We start from the raw sequence: 14,966 nt of genomic DNA, 5'->3' as shown, positions 1-14,966 counted from the left end.
AATGACACAGGACGACATAACTGCCTTACTCTGGACTACTATAGCAAATACCACAGACGGGGTGGCTTATAGACAGTAGACATTTATTTCTCAGAGTTCTGGAGGCTGGGAAGTCCACGATTAAAACACCAGCAGATTTGGTGTATGGTGACATCCTGGTTCACAGATGGGTCACTGTGTCCTCACCTGGCAGAAGAGGCGAGGCAGTTTTCTGGAACTTCTATTATAAAGGCACTAACCCACTCGTGCGGACTCCACCCGCATGACATAATCACCTCCCAAGGACCCCACCTCCTAATACCATCACCTTGGAGGTTAGAATTTTAACATAGCAATTTGCAGCAGACACAAATATTCAGACCACAGCAAAAGCTCTTATGCTGGTGATGCTCAAGGCACTTAAAGGCACTGGTAAGACCCCAAAATCACCAGTAATCACAGTGCAACATGGGTGGACCCTGATGACATTATGCTAAGTGAAAGAGGCCAGATACCAAAGATTGTACCCCACATGATTCCATTCAACGTCCGGAACAGGAAAACCCACAGGGACAGAAAGCAGCTTAGTAGTTGTCTCGGACTCAGTTGGGGACAGGGGCCAATCCAGGGGTGGGACATAAAGGGTATGGGATCTCTTTTTGAGGTGATGAAGATGCTCTAAAATTGACTGTGGTGACGCACATTCAGCAAATATACTAAAAACCACTGAATTTTAAACCGTAAGTGGGTGTAATTATATCACAGTAAATGTGAATTATATCACAATAAAGGTGTTTCAGAAAAAGAAATTACCACCACATGTGATTACTAACTTAATTTAGTTTGGATGGTTTTAATCCCTTCTGTGTTCTGCCTAATCATTTTATATTCACACGTGTGTCACCAACATAAGAAGTTTGAGATCAATTAAAACTACCTTCACCACCGTCTCCCCAGTGTAACCTCCGGATCAGCATAGACGTGCTCCCTGGGTTGGATGACAGGGAGCGCTTTCCGTCGTGGGGTTCGAATCCATTCGCCCAGCAGCTCCTGCAGCACTGTCCTCATCCGGCCCCTCCAGCTCTTCCTCACTCCAGAGCACCAGGACTGGGCACCTGTTTGTTCCTGGAGAGGTGCTGAATCCGGTCCCCACCAGGCCTGGGGACAAAGCTGGCCCATCACTGGGGGATTTCCCCTGTACTACACAATGGGCGTGGAAGTGTGGAAGCATGTGGTCCGGCGTTGTGTCCAGAGTTCGTTCCTGCTGGTAGGTTCGTGGTTACGTTGACTTAAAGAATGAAGCCGCAGATCTTCCCGGTGAGTGTTACAACTCTTAAAGACGGCACGGACCCAAATAGTGAGTAGCAACAAGTTTTATTGCCAAGCGGGAAACGGCAAAGCTATCACAAAGAGCGAGAACTATTGCCTCTGCTGGCTGGGGTGGCCAGCTTTTATTTGTCCCTTATTTGTCCCCGCCCATGTTCCCTTTCTGTCCTATCAGAATGCCCTTTTCTCAATCCTCCTCGCGATTGGCTACTTTTAGAATCTTGTTGATTGGTGCATTTTACAGAGCGCTGATTTGGTGCATTTTAAAGAGCTCTGATTGGTGCATTTTACAAACCTAGCTACAGGGTGCTGATTGGTGTGTTTTACAATCCTCTGGTAAGACAGAAAAGTTCTCCAAGTCCCCACTTGACCCAGGAAGTCCAGCTGGCTTCACCTCTCTCTTCCTTACTCCAGAGCACCAGGGACTGGGCGCCTGTTTGTTCCTGGAGAGGTGCTGAATCCAGTCTCTGCCAGGCCTGGGGACAAAGCCAGCCCATCAGTTGGGGGGTTTCCCTTTTCTGCACAGTGGGCGTGGAAGCATGTGGACTGGCGTGTCACTGAGGGATCTCTCCCAGCCTCCCCACTAGGTTGGGAATGCAGTCCTCAGTGGGGGTCACCCCACCTTCCCTGCCAAGGTAGGGACACAAACCCCCACACTGGCCCCTCCTAGCCCGGCTCTCCCCTGGGGGGCCTACAAATGCCAGGATTCCTGAGAATTGAGACTCCCTTTTGTGTCCCCTACAGCAGGGATGGCAAACACAGAACACACATCCCACCATTTCCCACTTTTGCTTTCACCCTCTCCTCCCCCTACCCCGAGTCCAGATAACAGCCTCAGAATCCTACTCAACACACTGTTCTGGGCACTTAATGCCAGGCAGAGGAAGCTGGCACACAACGTGAAACCTACTTGCCAACCCTGCCCTACCTATAAGTAGACAGGGCCAAAAATAAGAGAAAATAAAATGCTTCCGACTAAATACATAAAGACATTGTAAAATGTTGATGCTCACTAAGAGGGAATTAGCTGACTCCTTAAACGTGTCATCTACTTTGAAATGATCTAGAAATGCTGGCGAATAGGGCGGCCTCAGAGTGCTCTCAAGCCTCTGTCCAGCCGCAGGGGAAGCAGTTCTCTCTGTGCTTCTGCAGGAAGTGACAGCTGAGGTTTGAGGGAGGCGCCAGCACACCACAGATGTCAGATTCCTCAGTAAACAGAACTCACATACACCCCTGGTGGGAGTGAAAATTAATAGGGACAACTTCAGAAAACAGTTTGGCAGTATCTACCAAAGCTAAACATACCTATACCTACATACCTATAGGTATACCCTATAACCCAGAGACTTCACTCTGGTGTAACCAACGGATGGATGTCATCCGAAGCAATACACGAGAATAGCGACGCCTGTGCATCCACGATAGCCTCACACTGGGAGGAGAGTGGGGAAAACACACTACGATGTACTCACACGATGGAAAACAGGAAACCAGAGCTACTTGCAATAAGATGAGTGAATCTAACTGACATGTTGAATGAAAAAAGCAAGAAACAAAAGGGTCAATTACATATGATTCTATTTATAAAGCTGAAAGCCAGTAAGAATTCTTCCGTGACATTAGAAGTTAGGGTAGCAGGTGCCCATGGAGAATGTGGTGTGAGTAACCGGGAGAAGGAAGGGCGGGGCTCCCGGGAAGCTGGAGATGTTTTACTTCTGATCTAAATGTCTGTTCCATGGGTTTGGTCACCTGCCAAGAGTCATTGGGTTCCATACTTAAAATGCATGCTTTCTTCTCTGGCTATGTCTGAGCTAACACAGAGGATTAATTTTTCAAAAATACACAAACCTGTCTGGTCGTGGTGGCTCACGCCTGTAATCTCAGCACTTTGGGAGGCCAAGGTGGGCAGACTGCCTGAGGTCAGGAGTTGGAGACCAGCCTGGCTAACATAGTGAAACCCTATCTCTACTAAAAATACAAAAATTAGCCGGGCGTGGTGGTGGGCACCTGTAATCCCAGCTACTTGGGAGGCTGAAGCAGGGAAATCACTTCAACCTGGGAGTCAGAGGTTGTTGTGGGCTGAGATCACCCCACTGCACTCCAGCCTGGGCAACAGAGAGAGACTCCGTCTCAAAACAAAATCAAAAACAAATAAAAAATACACAAATAGTCTGGGGGAGAGTCTGTTGCTTATGACTGAGTGGACCTCAAGACCTGCCTCAGTTTCCCACAGAGACAGAAGGACCATGGTCATGAGGAGACCTTCCAGGGATGGTGGAAGCAAAAAAGAAAGTCGCGTTTTGATTCTGGTTCCTCTGCCTGGAATGTGCGGGTCTCACACGGGGGAAAGGTGGGCTTCTTCCAAGACTCAGCCTGAGCATCTTCCTCTGCTCTCGGCGACTCAGTTTCCCTCTCCCCGTGAGTCTCTCTGTGCCCCGGTACCCCTGCAGGGTCACTCTACTCAGCTGTCACCCCATCAGAGCACAAACTACTCCCTGGCATGTGGTGGCTGCTCACAACTGACTCTGAAATGAGTGGGTGGATGTAAAAACAAAAAAGTGGGAGGCAAAAGTGTCACCTGGGTTAATTCAACTGGATTTTAAAGGTTTCAAGAAGGTTTTGTATAATGCTTTTTACTTTCTGCATTTTAAGATGCGTTGACATCTTGGGGTCTACTAATCCAGGAGAGACTGCCCCTCGCAGGGCTAGCTAATTCCTTCAGATAGTAAGCAACTCTCTTGCAAGCCCACTCTTCCTATGCAGACCAACCAATCCACAGCTCACACCTCCAACCACACCCTTCATTTAATTCTCACAACTAAGCCACTATTTCCCCTGCCCTAAATCATCCCAGGGCCAGGTAAGGTACTAGACGACTGGGGGCTACTCCTACAGCCAACAGGTCAAACCAGCCAATTCTAACCTGGCTCAAACATGCCTGCACATTCTTCCCCACAAAAAACACAATCAAAGATCCGGCCCATGCTGTCCCCTAGGTCAGGGTCCCCAAACCCTGGGCCACAGACCAGTCCCAGTCCTTGACCCATTAGGAACTGGGTCTCACAGCAGGAGGCAAGCGGTGGGTGAGCATTACTGCCTGAGTTCTGCCTCCTGTCAGATCAGCAGCAGCATTATATTCTCATAGGAGTGTGATTCCTGTTGTGAACTGTGCATGCAAGGGATCTAGGTGGCACGCTCCTTATGAGAATCTAATGCCTGATGATCTGAGGTGGATCAGTTTCATCTATAACCATCCCTGACCTGCACCCTCCCCCAGTTCATGGAAAAATTGTCTTCCATAAAACTGGTCCCTGGTGCTAATATGGTTGGGGACTGCTGCCCTAGATCCCTCCGAGCTTCTCTGTGTGGTCTTGCCTGGGTAGCACAGCCCTTCCTCTTGGAAACTGTGAGTAATAAACTCTTCTTTCAAAGAAGTGGTCTCTGTGTCTGGCATCCCACCATAATGGACTACAACAAATCCCAGGTACCTTTTAAAATAGGCTTGCAACTTAAAGATGATACATCCTTCTCTAACCATCTCCTATCCCAATTCATCTCTTTGCTGTGTATATTTTCAATAGACATCTGTGCTTTAAATGCATTCAGATGTCCCAGAATGCAATCCATGGGTATGAACTGTGCAAATACCACATGTTACTCTTAACACTTAGGATCAGATGATTAATAGAAGGGGATTTTCTGTAAAATATGCAGTTATTCAGGTTACTACATAATAATGGCAAGAATAAAAAATCAAATTATTTCTTCAGTCTTTTACTAGGAAGATTTCTGCAGTTTGTTTTTGCTACTGCTATAAATGAGGGAGGCCTCATTTGTCCTACAGTAAAATGATGAAAATCTGCCCATCATCCCCTCTACGGTGAAGCCAGTGGAGAGTCACGGTGTTCTGCGACCATCGTGCTGTGCGACAGAGTGCAGCCAACCACCTCTCAGACACACTCACTGTGTGCCCTGCACAGGAAACACCAGCCAAGGTGGGTGAGGGACAGGCAGATGGCTCGGGAAGCTCATGTGATGGAAAGGCCACCCCTGGGGCCCCACTCAGGCTCTTCCAGCCTGGTGCTAACTGCCACGCCGAGCCCCTCGCTGGTTTGCGGTTGAGGGCCTCGACAGCCCAGGAGCCCAGGTGCAGGGTTCAGACAGCTCATAGCCTCAGCCCTGAGGTTGCTCCACAAGCCCCTCCCAGCATGGCTCAGTCCCTGCTCCAGTGACTTGAGATCTATGTCTCACTTCACTTCGGAATTCTTTAGGACAAATCGTTCTTAGAATACGGGAAATCACTTTCTCTTGTCTGACTGCCCTGGCTAGGACTTCAGTAGTATGTTGAAGCAGAGTGGTCAGAGCGGGCATCCTTGTGTTGTTCCCGTTCTCAGAGGGGATGCCTTCAACTCTTCCCCATTTGGTATTATGTTGGCTGTGGGGTTGTCATAGATGGCTTTTATTACAGTGAGGTATGTCATTTGTATACTGATTTTGCTGAGAGTTTTAATCATAAAGGGATGCTGGATTTTGTTGAATGCTTTTTCTGCATCTATTGAGATGATCATGTGATTTTTGTTTTTAATTCTGTTTATGTGGTGTGTCACATTTAATATGACTTGTATATGTTAAACCATTTCTGCATCCCTGGTATGAAACCCACTTGATCATGGTGGATTATCTTTTTGATACGTTGTTGGATTCAGTTAGCTAGTATTTTGTTAAGGATTTATCATATATGTTCATCAAGAATATCAGTCTGTAGTTTTCTTTTTCGATTATGCCCTTTCCTGGTCTTGGTATTGGGGTGATGCTGGCTTCATAGAATGAATTAGGGAGGGTTCTTCCTTTCTCTATCTTGTGGAACAGTTTCGAAAGGATTGGTACCAATTCCTTTTTGAATATCTGGTAGAATTTTGCTGTGAATCCATCTGGTCCTGGACTTTTTTTTGTTGGCAATTTTTTTAAAGTGTCATTTCAATCTTGCTGCTGGTTATTGGTCTGTTCAGGGTATCTAATTCTTCCTGACTTACACTAGGACGGTTGTATTTTTCCAGGAATTTATCCATCTCTTCTAGGTTTTCTAGTTTATGTGCACAAAGTTGTTCACAGTAGCCTTGAATGATCTTTTATATTTCAGTGGTGCCAGTTGTAATACCTCTCGTTTCATTTCTTAATGAGCTTATTTGGGTTTTCTCTCTTTTCTTGGTTAATCTTGCTAATGGTCTATGAATTTTACTTATGTTTTCAAAGAACCAGCTTTTTGTTTCATTTATCTTTTGTATTTTTTTGTTTCAATTTCATTTAGTTCTGCTCTGATCTTGGTTATTTCCTTTCTTCTGCTGAGTTTGTTATTTCCTTTCTTTTGCTGGTTCTTGTTTCTCTAGTTCCTTGAGATGTGACCTTAGAGTGTCAGTGTGTGCCCTTTCAGTCTTTTTGACGTAGGCGTTTAGGGCTATGAACTTTCCTCTTAGTGCCACCTTTGCTGCATCCCAGAGGTTTCGATAGTTTGTGTCATTACTGTCGTTCAGTTTGAAGAATTTTTTAATTTCCATCTTGATTTCATTTTTGACCCAAGTCTCATTCAGGAGCAGGTTATTTAATTTCCATGTATCAGCATGGTTTTGAAGATTCCTTTTGGAGTTGATTTCCAGTTTTATTCTACTGTGGTCAAAGAGAGTGCTTGATATAATTTTAATTTTCTTAAATTTATTGAGGCTCGTTTTATGGCCTATCGTATGGGCTAACTTGGAGAAAGTTCCACATGCTGTTGACTGAATGTGTATTCTGTGGTTCTTGGATGAAATGTTCTGTATATATTTGTTAAGTCCATTTGTTCCAGGGTATAGTTTAAATCCATTGTTTCTTTGTTGACTTTCTGTCTTGATGACCTGTCTAATGCTGTCAGTGGAGTATTGAAGTCCCCCACTATTATTGTGTTGCTGTCTATCTCATTTCTTAGGTCTGTTAGTAATTGTTTTATGAATTTTGGAGCTCCAGTGTTAGGTGCATATATGTTTAGGACTGTGATATTTTCCTTTGGACAGGAAAATATCATCTGTGATTATTAATACCGAGTGTCAACTTGATTGGATTGAAGGATACAAAGTATTGATCCTGGGTGTGTCTGTGAGGGTGTTGCCAAAGGAGATTAACATTTGAGTCAGTGGGCTGGGAAAGGCAGACCCACCCTTAATCTGGGTGGGAACAATCTAATCAGCTGCCCATGCAGATGGAATATAAGCAGGCAGAAAAGTGTGAAAAAGAGAGCCTGGCCTAGCCTCCCAGCCTACATCTTTCTCCCGTGCTGGAGTCTTCCTGCCCTCAAACATCAGACTCCAAGTTCTTCAGTTTTGGAACTTGGACTGGCTCTCCACGCTCCTCAGCCTGCAGACAGCATATTGTGAGACCTTGTGATAATGTGAATTAATAATAAACTCATATATATATATATATATATATATATATATATATATATATATTCCATTAGTTCTGTCCCTCTAGAGAACCTAGACTAATACACCATTATATAAATGTCCCACTTTGTCTCTTTTAACTGCTGTTGCTTTAAAGTTTGTTTTGTCTGATAGAAGAATAGCTACCCCTGCTCCCTTTTGGTGTCAATTTGCCTGAAATGCCTTTTTCCACCTCTTTAAGTTTATGTGAGTCCTTCTGTGTTAGGTGAGCTCCTGAAGGCAGCAGATGGTTGTTGAGTTCTGATGCTCCTGAAGCATCCGAGTTCTGAGTCTCCTGAAGGCAGCAGTTGGTTGGTGAGTTCTTATCTATTCTGTGGTTCTGTATCTTTTAAGTTGAGCATTTAGGCTGTTTACATTCAATGTTAGTATTGAGATGTGACGTACCATTGCATTCATTGTGCTATTTGTTGCCTGTGTACTTTGGTTTTTTTGTTTTTGTTTTTTTAATTTGTATTTTTGTTTTATAGGTCCTGTGTGATTTATGTTTTAAAGAGGTTCTGTTTTGATGTGTTTCCAGGATTCGTTTGAAGATTTAGAGCGCCTTTTAGCAGTTCTTGTAGTGGTGGCTTGGTAGTGGTGAATTCTCTCAACATTTGTTTATCTGAAAAAGATGGTATCTTTCCTTCATATATGATGCTTAGTTTCACTGGATACAAAATTCTTGGCTGATAATTGTTTTGTTTCAGGAGGCTGAAGATAGGACCCTGATCCCTTCTAGCTTGTAGGGTTTCTTCTGAGAAATCTGCTGTTAGTCCATTAGGTTTTCATTTACAGGTTACCTAGTGCCTCTGTGTCACAGCTCTTAAGATTCTTTCCTTTGTCTAACTTTGGATAACCTGATGACAATGTGCCTAAGTGAAGATCTTTTTGTGATGAATTTCCCAGGTGTTCTGTGTGTTTCTTGTACTTGGATATCTAGGTCTCTAGCAAGGCTGGGGAAAATTTCCTCTATTATTCCCCCAAATATGTTTTCTAAGTTTTAGAATTTGCTTCTTCCTTAAGGACACTGATTATTCTTAGGGTTGGTCATTTAACATAGTCCCAGACTTCTTGGAGGCTTTGTTCATATTTTCTTTTTCTTTGTCTCTGTTGGACTGGGTTTATTTGAGGACCTTGTCTTCAAGCTCTGAATTTCTTTCTTCTACTTGTTGAATTCTATTCCTGAGACTTTCCAGAGCACTTTGCATTTCTATAAGTGTGTCCACTGTTTCCTGAATTTTTGATTGTTTTTTCCTTATGCTGTCTATTTCCATGAATATTTCTCCCTTCACTTCTTGTATTGTTTTTTGGATTTCCTTACATCAGGATTTGTCTTTCTCTGGTGTCTCCCTGGTTTGTCTAATAACTAATCTCCTGAATTCTTTTTCAGGTAAATCAGGGATTTCTTCTTGGTTTGGATCCATTGTTGGTGAACTACTGTGATTTTTTGGGAGTATTAAAGAACACTGTTTTGTCATATTACCAGGGTTGGTTTTCTGATTCCTTCTCATTTGGGTAGGCTCTGTCAGAGGGAAGGTCTAGGGCTGAAGGCTGTTGTTCAGATTCTTTGTTTCCCATGGGGTGTTCCCTTGGTGTGGTAATCTCCCTCTTTGCCTATGGATGTGGCTCCTATGAGCAGAACTGCAGTGATTGTTGTCTGTCTTCTGGGTCTGGCCACCCAGCAAGTTCTATCAGGCTCCAGGCTGGTACTTGGGGTGGTCTGCACAGAGTTCTGTGATATGAACCATCTGTGGGTCTCTCAGCGTGGATACCAGTGCCTGTTCCAGTGGAGATGGCAACGGGGTGCAATGGACTGACTATGTGAGGGTTCTTAGCTTTGGTGGTTTAATGCTCTATTTTTGTGCTGGTTGGCCTCCTGCCAGGAGGTAGCACTTTCCAGAAAGCATTGGCTGTGGTGGTTTAGAGAGGAACCCATGGTGGGCAGGGCCCTAGAACTCCCAAGAGTATATGCCCTTTGTCTTCACATCCCATGCTCATGGATGGGTAGAATCAATATTGTGAAAATGACCATATTCCCAAAAGCAATCTACAAATTCAATGCAAGCCCCATCAAAATACCACCATCACTCTTCATAGAATTAGAAAAAGCAATTCTAAAATTCATACAGAACCAAAAAAGAGCCCACATAGCCAAAGCAAGACTAAGCAAAAAGAACAAATCTGGAGGCATCACACTACCTAATTTCCAACTATACTATATGGCACAGTCACCAAAATAGCATGGTACTGGTATAAAAACAAGCACACAGACCAATGGAATAGAATAGAGAACCCAGAAATAAACCCAAATATTTACAGCCAACTGATCTTTGACAAAACAAACAAAAACATAAAGTGGGGAAAGGACACCCTTTTCAACAAATGGTGCTGGGGTAACTGGCTAGCCACATGTAGGAGAATGAAACTGGATCCTCATCCCTCACTTTATACAAAAATCAACTCAAGATGGATTAAAGACTTAAATCTAAGACTTGAAACTATAAAAACCCTTCTAGAAGATAACTTTGGAAAAAGCCTTCTAGATGTTGGCTTAGGCAAGGAATTCATGACCAGGAACCCAAAAACAAATGCAATAAAAACAAAGATAGCCAGGACTTAATTACACTAAAGAGCTTTTACACGGCCAAAGGAACAGTCATCAGAGTAAACAGACAACCCACAGGGTAGCAGAACATCTTCACAGTCTATACATCTCACGAAGGGCTAATTGCCAGGATCTACAATGAACTCAAACAAATCAGTAAGAAAAAAAAAACAACAAACAATCCCATCAAAAAGTAGGCTAAGGATATGAATAGACAATTCTCAAAAGAAGATATACAAATGGCCAACAAACATATGAAAAAATGCTCAACATTGCTAATGATCAGGCAAATGCAAATCAAAACCATAATGCAATATCATCTTACTCCTGCAAGAATGGCCATAATCAAATCAAAAAATAGTAGATGTTGCCGTCGATGCCGTGATCAGGGAACACTTCTACACTGCTGGTGGGAATGTAAACTAGTACAACCCCTATGGAAAACAGTGTGGAGATTCCTTAAAGAACCAAAAGTAGAACTATCATTTGATCCAGCAATCCCACTACTGGGTATCTATGCAGAGGAAAAGAAGTGACTGTATGAAAAGGATACTTGCACACGCATGTTTATAGCAGCACAGTTCGCAACTGCAAAATTGTGGAAGCAATCCAAATGCCCATCAGTCAATGAATGTAAAAAGGAACTGTGGTGTATATATACACACACACACACATATATATATATATATATGATGGAATTCTACTCAGCCATAAAAAGGAATTAATGGCATTTACAGTGACCTGGATGAGATTGGAGACTATTATTCTAAGTGAAGTAAATCAGGAATGGAAAACCAAACATCGTATGTTCTCACTGATATGTGGGAGCTAAGTTACGAGGATGCAAAGACATAATAATAATACAATGGACTGTGGGTACTTGAGGGGAAAAGTAGGAAGGGGCTGAGGGATAAAGGACTACAAATAGGGTACAGTTATGCTGCTCTGGTGATGGGTGCACCAAAATCTCACAAATCGCCACTGAAGATCTTACTCATGTAACCAAATACCACCTGTTCCCCAATAACTTATGGAAAAACAAAAAATAAAAATAAATAAAAAAGAAAATTGGAAATTAAAGCTTTAAGTAGAGAGGAGAGACAGTAGACCAGAGGCTGTCGCACTTAATGGCAGCAGCCCTGGCTGCCTGCCTGATTTCTAGGGCTTATTTGAAGCTGTGGGCTGGGGAGCCCTGCTGGGCTGGCTCAGGGGTCTGCGTGGGCTGGCTCCTGCGCCCAGCCTAGAACCCTCAGGGGCTCGGCACCCCCAAGGCCTGGCCTACTAGTTTTCATTCAGCACATGTGAATCCAAAGAAACCAGGATCAGAAAGGTTCCTACCAGGTCTGTTATGATTCTGTCCGAGCTCATCAGAATTTAAATTTTTACCTTTAAATGCACGTTATTTTTGGCTGTGCATTGCTTTTATTACCATATTTTATGCAAAGAAGCCTGGCCTTTATGATTGATCAGTGTTTGTGATTTTCACTTTTCATGCAATTAAAGCCTATTAGAACACAGGCACGTGGCACAGGATACGCACTCATGTAGCCAAGGAAGGAGAGGAGCTGCCGCATTCTTTGTATCTAATTACGCTTGATCTGCTAAGTGTGTTTCTACCTGCTCCATGGGAACGGTGGGGAACTTACATCAAAAAATACACATCTAAAGGAATTTGGGACTCCTTTAAAATCTCAAATCTGATGAGAATCTAGGGTTTTGTTTTGTGCATGAATGTGTATACACAAAACACTTAGGAAAAAGTTATTTAATTCCAGAAAATAGAACTTTTATCATGTAAATCATACAATTAAGTCTTATAACATTCGTTGACCTTTTAGGGGAAAAAAAAACTATCTGCTTTTCATTTCTAACATCAGATATTTCACCTTTGTTTTGGTCTTCATTTCATCATATTCCATTTGCTAATTCATCTGCTGCTGTGCAACAGACGCTCAAATTATTTGTGAAATAGTAGATCTGAGTCACAGGCTTTTAATTTTTCATTTCATGTGTACCATCATGATGAGGGAGAGAGAGACAGGATGAGAATAAATCTGAGGACTGTGGGAATCTGCGATGCCAGTTGGAACTCCTGCCAAGAAGGAATCTGTCTAGTGAGAGCACCAAGCCAGAATCCTGAGTTCTCTTTGAAGGCATGTCTTCCTAGGACATGGCAACCGTTCCTACAGCCCTGGGAATTTTTACACCACCTTTTAATGCAAATGACACTTTCTTTCTTTCTTTCTTTTTTTTGAGACAGAGTCTCACTCTGTTGCCCAGGCTGGAGTGCAGAGACACAGTCTTGGCTCACTGCAACCTCTGCCTCCCGGGTTCGAGTGATTCTCCTGCCTCAGCCTCCCGAATTGCTGGGACTACAGGCGCCTGCCACCACGCCCAGCTAATTTTTGTATTTTTAGTGGAGACGGGGTTTCACTGTGTTGGCCAGGCTGGTCTCGAACTCCTGACCTCATGATCCACCCACCTCGGCCTCCCAAAGTGCTGGGATTACAAGCGTGAGCCACCACAGCCGACACTTTCAAGGACAGCCTAGCTTGCTGAGTTAGGAACGTTCACACAAGCCTCCTCTTGAACAGGAAAATAAGACTGCCACTCCTGAGGCGCTCTTATCACACGAGAGACGAGAGACGTGGAATAAGTTAGAGATTCCTCCTCCCTGCCTTGCCTTGTCTCCTTCTGAGACTCTTCTGTTAATAACGTAGACTTGTACTTTTAAGCCCGACTCAGAAATTTCATTAATTAGCACGGTCATCAAAGTAGAGCTCCGCTTTGCTGGCAGAAAGGGAGAAAGGGCTAAAGAGAATTGTGCTGGGTAACAGGAAAATAAGGAACATTGTGCAATTTTCCACCAGAGACCCAAGCAAGAATGATCGCAGCAGCAGTGCTTGGAATAACAAAAAATCGGAAAGAATCGACATGAGGTTCTGTTGTCAAGTTAACTTGGGAAAACAGTGTTCCAAAAAAATTAAATTAGGAGCTCTCCTGCATGACTTCTTCAACTTGTAATATTTCAGTGTGTGTTGCCGTCAGAGGTGTGTGAACCAGAGCAACTTCATCTTGGATAGGGGCTGGGTAAAGTAAGGCTGAGACCTACTGGGCTGTATTCCCAGATGGCTAGGCATTCTAAGTCACAGGATGAGATAGGAGGTCAGCACAAAATACAGGTCATAAAGACCCTGCTGATAAAACAGGTTATAGTAAAGAAGCCACTAAATCCCACCAAAACCAAGATGGTGACAGGAGTGACCTCTGGTCACCCTCAGTACTACACTCCCATCAGCGCCATGACAGTTTACAAATCCCATGGCAATGTCAGGAAGTTACCCTATGTGGTCTAAAAAGGAAAGGCATGAATCATCCATGCCTTGTTTAGCAGATCATCAAGAAATTGACATGAAAATGGGCAACCAGCAGCCCTCAGGGTTGCTCTGCCTATCGAGTAGCCATTCTTTATTCCTTTGCGTACTTAATAAACTCACTTTCACTTTAGTCTATGGACTCGCCTCGCATTCTTTCTTGCGTGAGATCCAAGAACCCTCTCATGGGGTCTGGATCGGGACCCCTTTTCAGTAACACTGTCACCCTCCAAGAAGAGAGGTGAGCATACGAAGTGGACCACGTCTTCCTCCTCCTCTTCCTTCTTACATTTAAAATAACACCCATTTGCATCTCGCGTCACTCACGCTCAGGAGAACGTGCTGCAGGAAGTGCAGAATGAGGCGTTCAGGAGAGGCTCAGGGGCCTGTTTCACTCTCCAGACATTCCAGCTTCTGAATGGGCCCAGCTCCCTCATGCTCACCCCACTAGGAATTACCCCATTTACAGATGCAAATGCCTGCCGGTTGGTATTTGTTCTTTCCTAGAACATACCATAAATAAAAACCAATAAGGAATAACGTTTTTATGAGTTTAAGTTTTTGTCTGGTCTCTAATCCAACAGAATAGCATGTGATACAATCTCATAACTTTCAGAGCGATTCAGGAGAAAACTGCTTAGAGCAGTGTTGTGTGTTTCTAGGCAAGACTCCAAACATGAAAACAGCACTGGACACCTGGTCAGTCCTTAACCCATTACTCTCTGTTGATCAACTTCAATGACAGGAACGAATCAAACAAAGAAGCTGGGCAGGGCTGCTGCTGACTGGTCACCTGTGGGCCAACGGAAAGTGACTTTTAAAGTTTACTTTCTTTTATTCTTGGGGGAGATCATATAGTATTTGAGGGTAGAGTTGGGGAACGTCACATTTAAAAAATCGCAATTCTTAGCTTCTCTTGAAAAGTTTCGAGTTCCAGGTTCACTAGGCCATGGGTGGCAGCTGCTCCCTCCAGACAAGTCCTCTTGGTTCCGGGCTGGAGTGAGTTTGCGTCTGGCCTGGCTCCCGGCAGCCTCTGGGATTCTGTTTCCTCCTCTCTGCAAAGAAAGGTGTCCAGCTCCATTGGCTCTCCATCTTCCATGTGGGGACACCTCTCCTGCTGTCATATCTGTCCCTGTGAGCTTGTGCCTTTGCAGACATGCTAGTGGGGAGTCCAGAGGACGCAGACACACATGCATGGGTTGACTCAGCTACTGTAACTAGATATCA

The 14,966-nt window shown here is 43.9% G+C and overlaps 1 protein-coding gene across 1 annotated transcript in view; it reads right to left on the bottom strand.

The window, feature by feature from the left end:
- Window positions 1-14,966, bottom strand: part of FAM189A1 (family with sequence similarity 189 member A1) — a 442,533-nt gene that overhangs the window by 74,833 nt on the left and 352,734 nt on the right. The gene's annotated exons all lie outside the window — the stretch shown is intronic.

The sequence above is a fragment of the Theropithecus gelada genome, chromosome 7a, assembly GCF_003255815.1.
Source record: "Theropithecus gelada isolate Dixy chromosome 7a, Tgel_1.0, whole genome shotgun sequence".
NCBI lineage: Eukaryota > Metazoa > Chordata > Mammalia > Primates > Cercopithecidae > Theropithecus > Theropithecus gelada.
The sequence above is the reverse complement of the archived record's forward strand: the minus strand, read 5'-3'. Positions and strand labels throughout refer to the sequence as shown.